This window comes from Balaenoptera borealis, assembly GCF_965194805.1.
Source record: "Balaenoptera borealis genome assembly, chromosome: 6".
Classification (NCBI taxonomy): Eukaryota; Metazoa; Chordata; class Mammalia; order Artiodactyla; family Balaenopteridae; genus Balaenoptera; species Balaenoptera borealis.
In genome coordinates this window covers 10,201,418-10,214,280 of record NC_138863.1, presented here as the reverse complement: position 1 = coordinate 10,214,280, position 12,863 = coordinate 10,201,418, and the positions used below count along the sequence as shown (strand labels likewise).

General features: G+C 41.5%; 1 pseudogene across 1 annotated transcript in view; it reads right to left on the bottom strand.

Moving 5' to 3' along the window:
* LOC309630899 (large ribosomal subunit protein eL8 pseudogene) overlaps nt 1-8,393 on the bottom strand; it is a 79,928-nt pseudogene extending 71,535 nt beyond the window's left edge. Inside the window, exon 1 of the transcript in view lies at nt 8,297-8,393. The product of the transcript in view is annotated as a large ribosomal subunit protein eL8 pseudogene (transcript). The remainder of the gene's footprint in view (nt 1-8,296) is intronic.
* Nucleotides 8,394-12,863: the final 4,470 nt, after the last annotated feature.

The window sequence follows — 12,863 nt, the reverse complement described above, 5'->3', positions numbered from 1 at the left end:
TCGACTGATGAGTGGATGAATAAAGTATGGTGGCATATTATTCAGTAATGAAAAGTACTGATAAACATTATGCTGAGTGAAAGAAACCAGTCATAGAAAGCCACATATTACATGATTCTACTTGTATGAAATGCCCATAATAGGCAAATCCATAAATATAGATTGGTAGTTCCCTAGGGTTGGAGGTGGAAGGGAATAGGGAGTGACTACTAATGATTATGAGAAGTCTTTTTTTGTGATGGTTGCACAACTTTGTGAACATAAAGCCATTGAAATGTACACTGTAGATGAGTGAATTGTATGGTATGTGAATTACATATCTCAATAAAGCTACTTTGTGTATACATATATGCACATATATCTATGCACACACATATATATGCACACATGTGTGCACACACACACTCACATAAAAGAACCAACTAGTTGGATATTTGAGATGACAAGAGTGCATTTTAGGCAGACTGGACTGCTAGAGCAAAGATCTAAGTTAGAGGCAGAAAAACAAGGAGTGGCCAGCATGGCTAGTGCAAAGGGAGTGAAAAAATAGAAGAGGCCAGAGAAGGCGCAGGGAGCTGGGCCACGTGGCCTGGTATGTTTTAGCAAAGATATGGCTTTTACTCTGGATAAAATGGGAACATTGTACATTTCTGAGAAGAGGCGTGCCATAAAATGTCATGCTTATGAAAGGATATCCTTGATCTCCCACGGTCTTTCCTGAGGATAGTATAGCAGAGGCCTTTCCCTTGGATTTGGGAGGCCAAGGATAGAAGCAGAGAAAACTGTTGGGAGGTATGAAATAATCCAGGTGAGAAGGTAGAACCCATAGGATGTGCTGATGGATTTTATATGAGGCATGACAGAAAGAGAGAATTCAAGGATGACTCCAAAGCTTTTCGCCTTGGCAACTGGCAGGATGGAAGTACCAGCAACCTTGTGAGGAAGGACATGGGTGGAGCAGGTGTGAGGGGGGCAGAAACAAGGAATTTAGTTTAGGGCATGTTGAGCTCCATATGCTCTTTAGAGATCCAAGTAGAGATATTGAGTAGGCTGATATTGAATAACATTGAGCCTTACCATATTTTACCTTTTCACAGGAAAGGCGATGGGAGACCAAGGATATCCTTTCAAAAGCATGACTCGTATCATAGTGTGCCTCTTCTCAAAAATGTACGATACTCTGATTTTATACAGAGCAAAAGCCATATCTTTGCTAAAACATACCAGGACACATGGTCCAGCTGCCTGCCCCTTCTCTGGCCTCTTCTATTTTTTCACTCCCTTTGTACCAGCCATTCTGGCCACTCTTTTTTTTCTGTCTCTAACTTTCTAACCAGAAATTGTGGTTCAAAATATCTTTAACGATATTTAAACTTCCTCAGGAGCAAGGAAACAATTAACTTAGGTTGTACTCCTATTGCTAAACAAGAGCATTGGGTAACCCCAAGTGATGGGAAACATTATCCTAAAGCTAACATTGGTACTAACAATAAAAATAACCATGATTTTTAAAGCACATACTATGTGCATTCCATTGACATCATGTCTAATTCAACAGTTCCTCAGGAAAGTATTAAGATGCAGAAAATAAGTCGCTAAACTTACCCAAATACACAAAACTAAATGAGTGGTCAAGCCACGATGTAACCACAAAGCTGTCAAATGTTGTCCAAGGCCCCCAGCAGGAGGCCTTGAAATACAATTTGAGAAATACAATTTGAGAGGCCTGAGTTCTAGGCCAGAATCTTGATCACTCACTTGAGACACCTTGACCAAAAGTGACCTTTTAGGCGTTACAGTTAAACACTCTGAAATAGATATAAAAGCACCTAGTTCATTGGTTTTTCTGGAGACTATATATGTTAAAATATAAGAAAGTGATTTGAATTGTTTTTAGCACTACACTTGTCCAAACTACATTCACTGAACTCATTGACATAAACTTCATTGCCCTGGGTGATGCCAAGAGCAAAATACTTCTCTAATGAAACATCTGTCTCTGCTGCCACAACAACTTTGTGTTGTAAAGAGAAAAAACTTGAGAACAGCTGGCTCCTTTTGCCTTATTGGTCAGAAAAGGGGATTTTATATATATAGAGAGAGAGACAGAGACAGAGACAGAGACAGACAGAAACAGAGAGACAGAGAGAATGATGATGAATAAGAAATGGATAGAAACCAGGGCAAAGTTTAGGGGAAAGGGAAAAAGCAGGAAGCCTTAAGACAACCGGCTGATTGAGGCATAAAATTAAGTATAAAGTAAAAACCCATTTCAGGAAATATACATTTATTTTCAGAGAAAGATTTAAACCACTTTAAAAATTAGCAAGAGAAATATTCATGCTACTGGAGATTCAAAAATTAAAGGAAACTGGAAATCAAGTGTTACCAAGTTAACAGGCTTTGTTCTATCGCTTACAGTAAAATACCCCAGAGCAACCATAAACCCAGGGAACCAGCAAAGAAGAAGGAAATTAAGAAAATAAAAGAAAAAGAGGTTCTTAGCTTTGAAAAGACTATACAGAAGTAGAAAAGAGAAAGGTGTTAAGTCAGGAAACCATAAAAAAAGACAAAATTGGAGTGATAATTATGGGTATGCAAATGACTGCTTCCCAAAGCATATGTGGTAGGTTAAAATATTACTTTAAATAATGATTTAGAAATTTGCTTTTTAAAAAGCTCTTAGTACTTATCTGGTGATTCTCTTTGAAAGTACTCCAAGCGTGTCCAGAGACCGTGGAAGACTTTGCCCACACACCTAGCTGCCACATGCATCTCCAGTGGGCACTGGGCCTCTGGTTATCTTCCAAAGGAGAGCCAGCTGACATTTTATTGTATGGTCTTAACATTTATTTTTTGCTAAGTAAAATGCAAACAAATCGTCTCTTGAGCACGACAGGCCTCCTAGGATAAATTTGGCCTATTATACACTTAATTGATTCAATTTGCCTTTGATTATTTGGCTGGCATTTTCACAGAAAACAAGTCTAGTGCAGAGATGACCCAGTTCTAAAAAAATTCTTGCCACTTAATATAGAGTAAGCTGACAGAAACAATGCTTACAAAGTGCCCACATTATGGTAAAGTGGTAGCAAATCTAGAAAATTGGTTATTGTTAGCTTTAAATTGTTATTTGGTAATGACTGTAATGATTTTGCTAATATCTGTTGTGCTGAACCAACCCCTTCCATCTTGCCTAATAATATGGTGTGCAACTACTCTTTTCTATTTATTAATGGACGAAGCTAAATCTCAGTTATCTACAGGCATCTCCATGAAAGGTGACCTAAGTATAGCAGGTGATTATTTTTTTAGCAATTCTGTTGTAAAAAAGACAGAAGTCAGCACTAGCTAACTTACACACAAAAATAAGTTATTGGAAGGCTCTCGAGGTACTCATTTAGTTAAATAGAAAGTTGTACAACTAGTTCTGGGAAAGCAGGTGCTACCCAGGGTGGCCCAGAGGTCTTAGTTTCAAAGTCTGTAGGAAGAGGATGTAAATGGCCAAAATTGGGTTATATGCTCAACCTTGGGGGAGGAGCAGGGAGAGGAGATAGTTCTGGAATGCTGGTAGGAAAAACAACAGACAATGGTATCCACCGCCTTTACTCTAGCCCTTATCAGTGACAAGTTCTGTCCTAGCTCAGTGCCTTTATAACTTGTTGGTCTCCCTGCCTGGAATGCAGATGTTAGCTTAACTGGTTCCATCACGTTATTAAGATTCAGCTAAATGTCCCCTGAACAGAAAGCTCTTCCCTAATTATCCTAATTGTAATTATCACAAGTACCCCTTTTATTCATTGCACTTATCAACTCCTGACTTATTATATACTAAACTGGGATACAAACTCCACAGGAGCAGAGATGGTCCTGAAAGTCCAGGGTGAATGAATGAATGAGTGAGTGAATGAATGAATGAACACATAAGGAAGTGAACTCTCAAGGTCATTGGAATATGCCTGATTACAGCCTTGCTGACTTCTCTGCCTCCCTCTTTGTGCCCCTTCTCCTACCTCAATGGATATAAACAGAAATTCTGAAGCCCATACTATTTCTTCCTGCTCTGAAGACTATTCAATATGGGCCAAGCTTGTCTCTGGGGCTTCTACTCCAGGGAGTCAGTTTCAGGGGAAGGGGGGGCTGATGCTGGGCCACGGCCCTGAGCTGCGGGACTTGAGCTCTGGTTCTGCCTCCCGATGTGTCCTGGGGAAATGACTCCACCCCCCCCCCCCAATACAGTTGTCTCATGTCTAAAAGGAAGCATTGGGACTGGCCCAGTGGCTCTCAGCTGGGAAGCAGTACGGACCCCTTGGGAGCATTTTATAAAGCTGTGATAGTTTGTTCTTTTTTTTTTTCTTTTTATCATCAAGTATAGTCATTCTTAAGCAGTTATATGTTGAAATATATAATACTGTGAGTCAATTTCCAATTATGCCTACTTCAAAGTAGAGTTAGGGCATTAATGTTTGAAATTATGTTTGTGTGTAGGTAGGTTACACAATCTATTATTTTAATTCAAGAGAGTAAAGGAATGGTATAAAAAAGTGTTTTTAAAATAGGGAGCTTTAAAAGAGGAAAACAAATACCATATGCTAACATGTATATATGGTATCTAAAAAAAAAAAATGGTTCTGATGAACCTAGGGACAGGACAAGAATAAAGACTCAGACGTAGAGAATGGACTTGAGGACACGGAAAGGGGGAAGGGTAAGCTGGGACGAAGTGAGAGAGTAGCACTGACATATATGCACTACCAAATGTAAAATAGATAGCTAGTGGGAAGCAGCTGCATAGCACAGAGATCAGCTCGGTGCTTTGTGACCACCTAGAGGGGTAAGATAGGGAGGGTGGGAGGGAGGGAGATGCAAGAGGGAAGAGATATGGGGATATATGTATATGTATAACTGATTCACTTTGTTATACAGCAGAAACTAACACAACATTGCAAAGCAATTATACTCCAATAAAGATGTTAAAAAAAAAAAAGAAAAAGAAGGAGGTTCGGGACTAGTGCTGCATGGCCAGGTGACTCCTGCAATGAAAACACAGAATGCATGGCTTTCTCCTTCCTCCTCTTCAAAGTCGCCTCAGCGTGGCATCATGGCCTTGTCTATTGCAAATCCTCAGACCAGACACACCCATGAGCAAAAACGAATGCAAGCACATCTTCCAAACACGGACATCAAGAGAACTGAAACTCTGGGTGGTGGCCCAACTTCTGGGGCAGATCTGCTAAAACCCAGGGGCCGTGGTCACAGGAGAAGGAGGGGGAGGTGATGGCAGGACAAGTCTGCCCACTGTTAATGAAATCCTGCATGCCATCATGACAGCCCTTCTCCAATCTAGACCTCCATCCACACTTTCCCCAGCTCTCCTGGTCCACAGATGAACTCTGAACTTTATCTACCATCACGATGCTCACTGCCACTTTATATTTTCTACTTTCAGACCCCTGGCATGTACTCTGGATAGAGTAAAAGTTCTTGCTTTCCTCCAATGTATTCCTCATTTATTGCCAGAATGTTCTTTCTCAACTGAAAATCTCATTGACTGTTAATAAATAGTGAAATCACCCAAATGAAGGACACTAAGGAAAAAGAAACAAAAACAAAGCATCTTAAGATCTGCCCCACACAGATTACCTGCCATCCGCTGATTACAAAGACAACCCATGCTCTGGGACAGCTCTGAAATGGTGTTATTGAATATCACTCGAAACTGTGTGCTTGCAGCAGGGGCCTGGGCTTTACTTGTCTGGAGAGATTTCCATTATCGTGGTATTGACTGTGCCATGATTTGATTTGTACTGTGTATGGACAGGATTCTTAGGTTATGGGAATTGCTTGATAAAGACTTGTTGGCTATTGACTGATATGAAGCAAATAAAGTATCTCATGCAGGAAGATGATCTTGCCCCAAACATTCCCCAAATGGTGGTATATCTGAAACGTCTTCATTTACACCATTTATCACATATCCAATACCAAACTTATTTATAGAAAGCAAAGACTAGGTGGTATAAGGCTCTTATCCTGCATAAATGCCAAATATAAGGCTCAAGTGTATTAGTGTATTAGTCTTTGCCTGGAATCTTTTCCTTTGGGGAATTTCCTTCTCTCCAAGTCCCATGGTCAGGCTCTCATCACAGGGTAGGTCCATGACCCAGTTAGGTCTTTCTTATGACTTTCATTAGATCAACTGAGAAAGGTCTGCTCATTTTAATCTGGGACTGTGTGTCAAAAGTCTGCCTGAGAATAAAGTCAACCAAGAGAAAACCAAAGAAGAGTAGGAGAAAGAGAAATGAGTGGCATTATTTGACCTTTGGATTCTGGCCTTACCTGAAGCCCATGGTCATTTTGAATTTTACTTAAGCGAGTTTGAGTTGAGCTTCTATCACTTGAAATTAGAAGTAAATATTAACTAATACATATGGAATTAATACTAATAATTACAGAGAAATAGCTTTTACTCTAAACCACTCTCATTTTCACTCTTTATTCTGTTGTGATATGAAAATTTCAGTGCACACGAATCTAAGCATTTAATATATAAATTAATCTTTAACATATGAAGAAAATTATTTTATTATCTCCTTTACAACTGCACGATCTCAGACAGCTAGTCATTTTCAGAGCTGTGATTCCTTCTTGTTCTCTGTTATACAAGTTTGCCTCCCTGAATGCTATCAAAACTTTGACCTCTTTCTAGAAAGTCAGGAGTCATTACCTCATTGCACAAGGGTGAGAATTTTCCAGCTATTCTACACCCGTGTTCCACAAACAAATTCCTATAATATTCACAGGAACGTAGAGAAATAGCTTGATGGGCTCTCCAGCATTCATTAGATCAGCGTTGAAATTCTGACTTTGCCTTTTATTCATTGCATTACATGAACCCATGTCTCATTTTCCTTTTCTGAAGAAAATGCCGTACGACTACTACCTACCTCAAAGAGTGGTTGTGAGATCTAAGTGAGCTAAAGCACAGGAGGCATGGCCCGTGCAGGTACAGGGCAAGGGCACAGCGAATGCCACTATCGGGACAAGACCATTTGTCACTCCAGCACAGCCCGTCTCTTCAGTACAATCCACCACACCTGCTCCTATTTCTGATACTGTTAGTAATCACTCTGGGCCAGCATAAAGCTACTCCTCCCTAAAGCCTCCGAGTCTATTTTTCTCATCTCAGTCAGTCATCACACAAAACTTGAGTCATTGTACTTGCTGGAAGAATGCTCCAGAAGTCTGCCCACCACAGTCCTCAGAGCCCGTCCATGAATCCTCAGAGCTGCTAAAACAAGGAGCTTGTCCCTGGAGAGCCCATGCGGTTCCTCCCCTCAGTGTTTATTATCTGAGAGTCTGTTTCCCTTTTGCCAATCGCCTCACATGGTCCCGCTTAAATAAGGACCATCTGACTATGAAACATGCCAGAAGAGGTCACAGAAACCAAGTTCTTGTAGAGAGCAGGATCTTTTGTTTTCCTTTCTTTCTTTTTTCTTTTTTTGGCTGTGTTGGGTCTCTGGTGCTGCACGCGGTCTTTCTCTAGTTGCAGCGAGCAGAGGCTACTCTTCGTTGCGGTGCGGTGGCTTCTCATTGCGGTGGCTTCTCTTGTTGTGGAGCATGGGCTCTAGGTGCGCAGGCTTCAGTAGTTGTGGCAAGTGGGCTCAGTAGTTGTGGCTCACGAGTTTAGTTGCTCCGCAGCATGTGGGATCTTCCCAGACCAGGGAACAAACCGGTGACCCCGGCATTGGCAGGTGGATTCTTAACCACTGCGCCATCAGGGAAGTCCCAGGAGCGGGATCTCAATAGGATTCCCCAACCCTCATCTAGTTGCTAGCACCATGAAAGGTAGGTCAGACCAAACCTGATCAGTCCCTTCAAGTCTGGATCATTAAAACTAGACGAGGCAATTTTCCTAAGGCCACATAATGCCCTAGTCTGTGTTTTAAGTGCAGGACGTGAAAGGAAGAATTAAACTATTGAATAATTTACTCAGAATAAAATGATGCAACCTCAGCTGGATCTGTAACAGCCTGGTAGACACACAAGGAAGGAACATCACGTGCCAGCCTTCATCTCCTGAAGCTATATGTCATCCCTGCCAACGCCAGTGGATCCCTCTTCCACCCCTCCTGCCTGAGCTATCTACAGTTCACAGAGTCCTACTCATTTAATTACTCTGTTTAATGCATCTTTGCAAAGGCATTAAATGAGTGCGTCTGAGAGCTTAGGGCATACCTGCTTTCATTGCTACAGTGCCCCCAACGCTGTGTTGCTCAAACCTTGCCCCACCCACCCCCAGTGCCTTCTGGGATTGATGGTCCACCTTCCTTGGCTTCTGCTGTCTTCAATCGCTGGGACCGTGCCGTGTGCCGAGGTTCAATAGACGGCATCCCTTCGTGACAGTTAATTTATACTTTTTCCAATTCATGATAATCCTTCTAGAACTTGAAGAATCTAATTTGTATGAAATCTGTGAAGAATTCAGACTAAAACTAAAGGGCTTGTGTTCCAAAAAATATGATATATCAATTTTACTATATTAAAACATTGTAGTATATTGTTAAATGTAATAAAGAATTATATATTTGTATAATGCAACTATGTAATAATAATTACATTTGAATATAATAAAAAATATGAAATTATTTTTATTACATAAAATATTTGTCAAAAAATAATTTTCTAAAACATTATATATTTATTGATATTTCTGAAAATACCTTCAAATCTTTCATTCTCTCCTATCTATTAATTTCTATAACTAATACCAATAACAGCGACATATTTAAGACTTTTACTTTTTTCCCCTGTACCGCCAAATGCTTTTAGTGTCGTCCAGCTGTGGACTTGGACACTATTGACACTGATAATGAATTGTGTTAGTGCTCATTACGCTGACAAAGCATTTATGTACAGAATAGGTGCTAAAAGATTTACGGATATGAGTTCACGAGTAAACAAGTGAACCGATGATCAGCTGAATGGATAAACAAATGAATAGATAAACAAATGGATGGAGATGGTCCCCTCTCAATAGCAGCCCACACTAGGTGCCAGTCGCTGCATTAATAATGGCATGGATATTATCTCAATCCCTTCTCACATCAACCTTAGGAGGAGGAAAAATTTAATTGTGTCTCAATTTACAAATAACTGAGCCCAGTTCATTTAAGTTACTTGTGTGAACTAAAAAGGCCACCTGTCATATTACTAAACAAGGGATGTTGCAGCCATCAGCCATTACAGCTACCTCCCTCCCTCCTGGCACAGTGACCCCTGAGAGAACTCAGAATGGAAACGTAATGCCCACCATAGAATCAGCAGATTGCAGCCACCCCTGAGGAAACTCAGGATGGGAAAGAAGAGGATACTGGCCCCGGATGGCTAGGGTGCATATCAAAGGCATGATTTCAGTGAGCCCAGACTCTTGCATCTTCCCATACATAGAAAAGCTCTGAATTCCTTAACTTGAGATGTCTGGTTTTCTTTAATTAACAGTAATCTTTTGATGTTCTGTCTACCTGATCTTTGTTGCAAAAACTCCTGTATATATCCTGGATTCCCCCTTGCCTCTTCAGAGCAGTCCCCCAGAGCTATCTGAGATGCTGTGTCCTGGGCTTAAGTCCTCAGTTTTGTCCGCCAAGTAAAACATAATTCTCAACTTTTAGGTTGTGCATTTTTTTCAGTTGACGCTTGCAGAATGTCACAGCTAGAAAATGGAGTTTGTCCACAAGATTTATCTGACTCGAGAGTCCTTGTTTTTTCTACCACTTTAGTGTTTTTCCCAGTGTTGAACCATGATATATATCCCCCCCACCACCACACACACTCCATTTCACACCAACACAGAGTGACTGTGTGTCTCGGAAGGCACTAGGAGAATAGCTTAAAGAAACCAACTTCAGTTTCAATTTCCTTTAAAGCCTTGTAGTTTACTTAATAATCCATGTAAATTTTGCCCTATATTCCAGAATAGGAATGCATTTCATTACTATCAAGAGAAAGTGGTTTTGCTGTTGCTGTTGTTATTTTTTCCCCAGATAGTCTAATAAAAATCATTGCCCCTACAGAAGGGCCACATTTTCACTTTGCATCTACGGAACAATCTCGCACCCACCATACGAACCAGAAGCACTCCAGGTGAGAAGCACGGGGTGGGGGGGCACCTCACAGGTGCGTTTTGATAAGGGATCAAGGAATATGGCAGCACTTTCCACGGATAACTGACATCTGTGGGGTGCCACACTCAGGGGCTCTGTATATCTAAGACAGCCCAAGAGTCGTGAGATCCCCAAAAAAACAAAAAGCACAAAAATGGAAGATGAAAATAGCTAGTATGAAGTGCAGGACAAAAAGATTTTTTTGTTGTTGTTTAATTGTTACGCTGTTGGTGAAGGCTAAGTGTGGGGTGTGTGAATGAAAAATGTTGCCTGCCATATCAGCAAACAAGCGATGATCCGATGCGGTCATCAAGCTCTCAGCCACTGCTGCTGCCCCCAACAGTGAGCGCTGAGGGGACTCAGGATGGAGACAAACAGGCTGCCCACTGCCAAGCCCTCAGCCCCTGCAGCCACCTGCAACGGTGCACCCTGGGGAGACTCAGGATGGGAAAGCACAGGATATGGCCTTAGATAGCTGCAGTGCATATCAAAGGAATGATTTCAATGACCTCAGATTCTTGCATCTTCCCGGACATAGAAAAGTGCTAAATTTATTAACTTGAGTTATCTGGTTTTCTTTAACTATCACTAATCTTTTGATGCTCCAACTATTTGGTCTTTGTTACAAAACTCCTATATATCCTGGCTCCTCCCTTACCTCTTCAGAGCAGACCCTCAGAGCTATCTGAGAGGCTGCCTCCTGGGCTTGAGGTCCTCAGAAATCCGGCCGAATAAAATATAATTCTCAGTTTTTACACTGTGCATCTTTTTACAGTTGACAGGTAATCGCCAGGATCTCTTTTTCCCAAGGCCTGACGTGTCCTTCCACGCAGAGAGGCTCTGTCACTGTGAATTCCCACCTCCCTCCTTCCCCAGGAGAGGAAAGTTCTTACTGATGAGGTCCAGAGAGGAACGGGACATATAGAGCCCTCCCACTTCCTTCCCCTTTGCTCTCCAGAGCCACTGTACCCAGGAAGTGTGGCTTCTGGTCTGTTCTACCATGCTGTGTTACGGTGACAGTCCCACTGCATGGGGATACCTATGATGGTCCAGCCCGCCTGCAACTGGTGGGTAAATCTGGAAGTTCTGTGGTTCAGTTTGACAAAGCTCATTTCCCCCCAGACATATGCCACATTCTCCAAAATCAGCATTATTGTAAATTAAGATAGTATTTTGGTCAACCATCTGCCTTATTTCCCAGTTGGTTCAGAACTTGGATAAGGAAGAGGGGTGCTATTCATTGGGCCCCTCTCAAGCTCCAGCTTTTTTGTGGAGGGCCAGAAACTTTCAGAAAGAAGGAATGGAATCTGTGGGTCAAAATAGCACATAGAGAGATGTAGATGAATTTGAGACACATGGCTTTGTTCCTTGAACTTCAGTATGTAATGCATGAATGGAATGTTTTGACTTTGCAGGTTGAGCTACTCATATTGGACCATTAAGTTGGAGGTAACCTGAGTTTGCAATTGACTTTTTACTCTTGAGACCTGATAAACAGTTGAAGTTTAGTTGTGTGTCACTTGGAATTCTCACCTTGGCAGATCACTGCAGTTGGATGGTGATTCTGTTCACAGGCAAGTAGCTGTCTTGATAGAGTAAGGGCTATGCATGTTAAGTCTAAAGCAGGTGGCTTTAAGACCTTACCTGTTTTGGGCAAATCCAAGCACTTCAGTAGACGCTCAGGCCGCAGGGACCAAGCCAGATGTTGACAAGGAAGGTGGCCTTTGCAATAAATAGGGCTATAGCCTGACATAAAAATATGCAAGCCTTTTCTTAAGCTTTTCTTAAGACAATATAGCTAAGGCAAAGATCCATTATAGGGAAGAGCGTTTTTCCATATACGAGCCTTTCAGACATTAATGAACAGAAAAATATATGCCATTTTCAAAAGGGAAGGCCACCAAGTACTCTATGATCTATGAAGCATTAGTGAGAATCAAGATCAAACCTTTAACTCTAGGCCTAGGAATCCCAAATTCCATTCTGCTTTTAGAGTCAAGGTCGGAATTATGACAAGACCAATCTCAGATTCATGTGCCTTCTCCACAGGTTCAGGAGTTGGGAAACACTCCAAATCAAAAGAAGCATATAAGGAAAAAAAGATATTCATTCCAGCAAACAACATCTGTGTTGAAGAAGGGAGAAGGCTACCTAATCAGCAGGTTAAACTGTTACTATTCATCTGGATCATTCTGAAGTTGTAGGGAACGAGCATCAGGAAATCAATCAAGACACCTCCCACTCCTGCCCAAGAGGTGTGGAGACAGAACAGCAGCAAGACTTGGGGAGCAGTGCCCACTTGGCTCTGAATTTTGGAAGTATTAAGAGCGATTTGAACTCAGGAATCAGGAAATAGCCATCCCTAGCTGAAACACAGATGAGGGTGAGGGGAACCTTCCCTGGGAGGCAGGTTTCACAGGCCTCTCTTATGTCATAGAAAGAGAAGACTAGGACTTACCATGCTCACTAATGGGTTATATTGTGTTCCCCCAAATGTTTTATACTGAAGTTCTAATCCCCAGTACCTCATAATGTGACCTTACCTGGAGATAGGGTCTTTATACAGGTAATCAATTAAAATGAAGTCATTAGGAAGGGCCCTAAGACTGGCCTTATAAAAAGAAGAAGTTTAGACAGAAAAACACATAAGCAGAGAATACCATGTGAACATGAAGACGACCCTTTAGAAGCCGAGGAGAT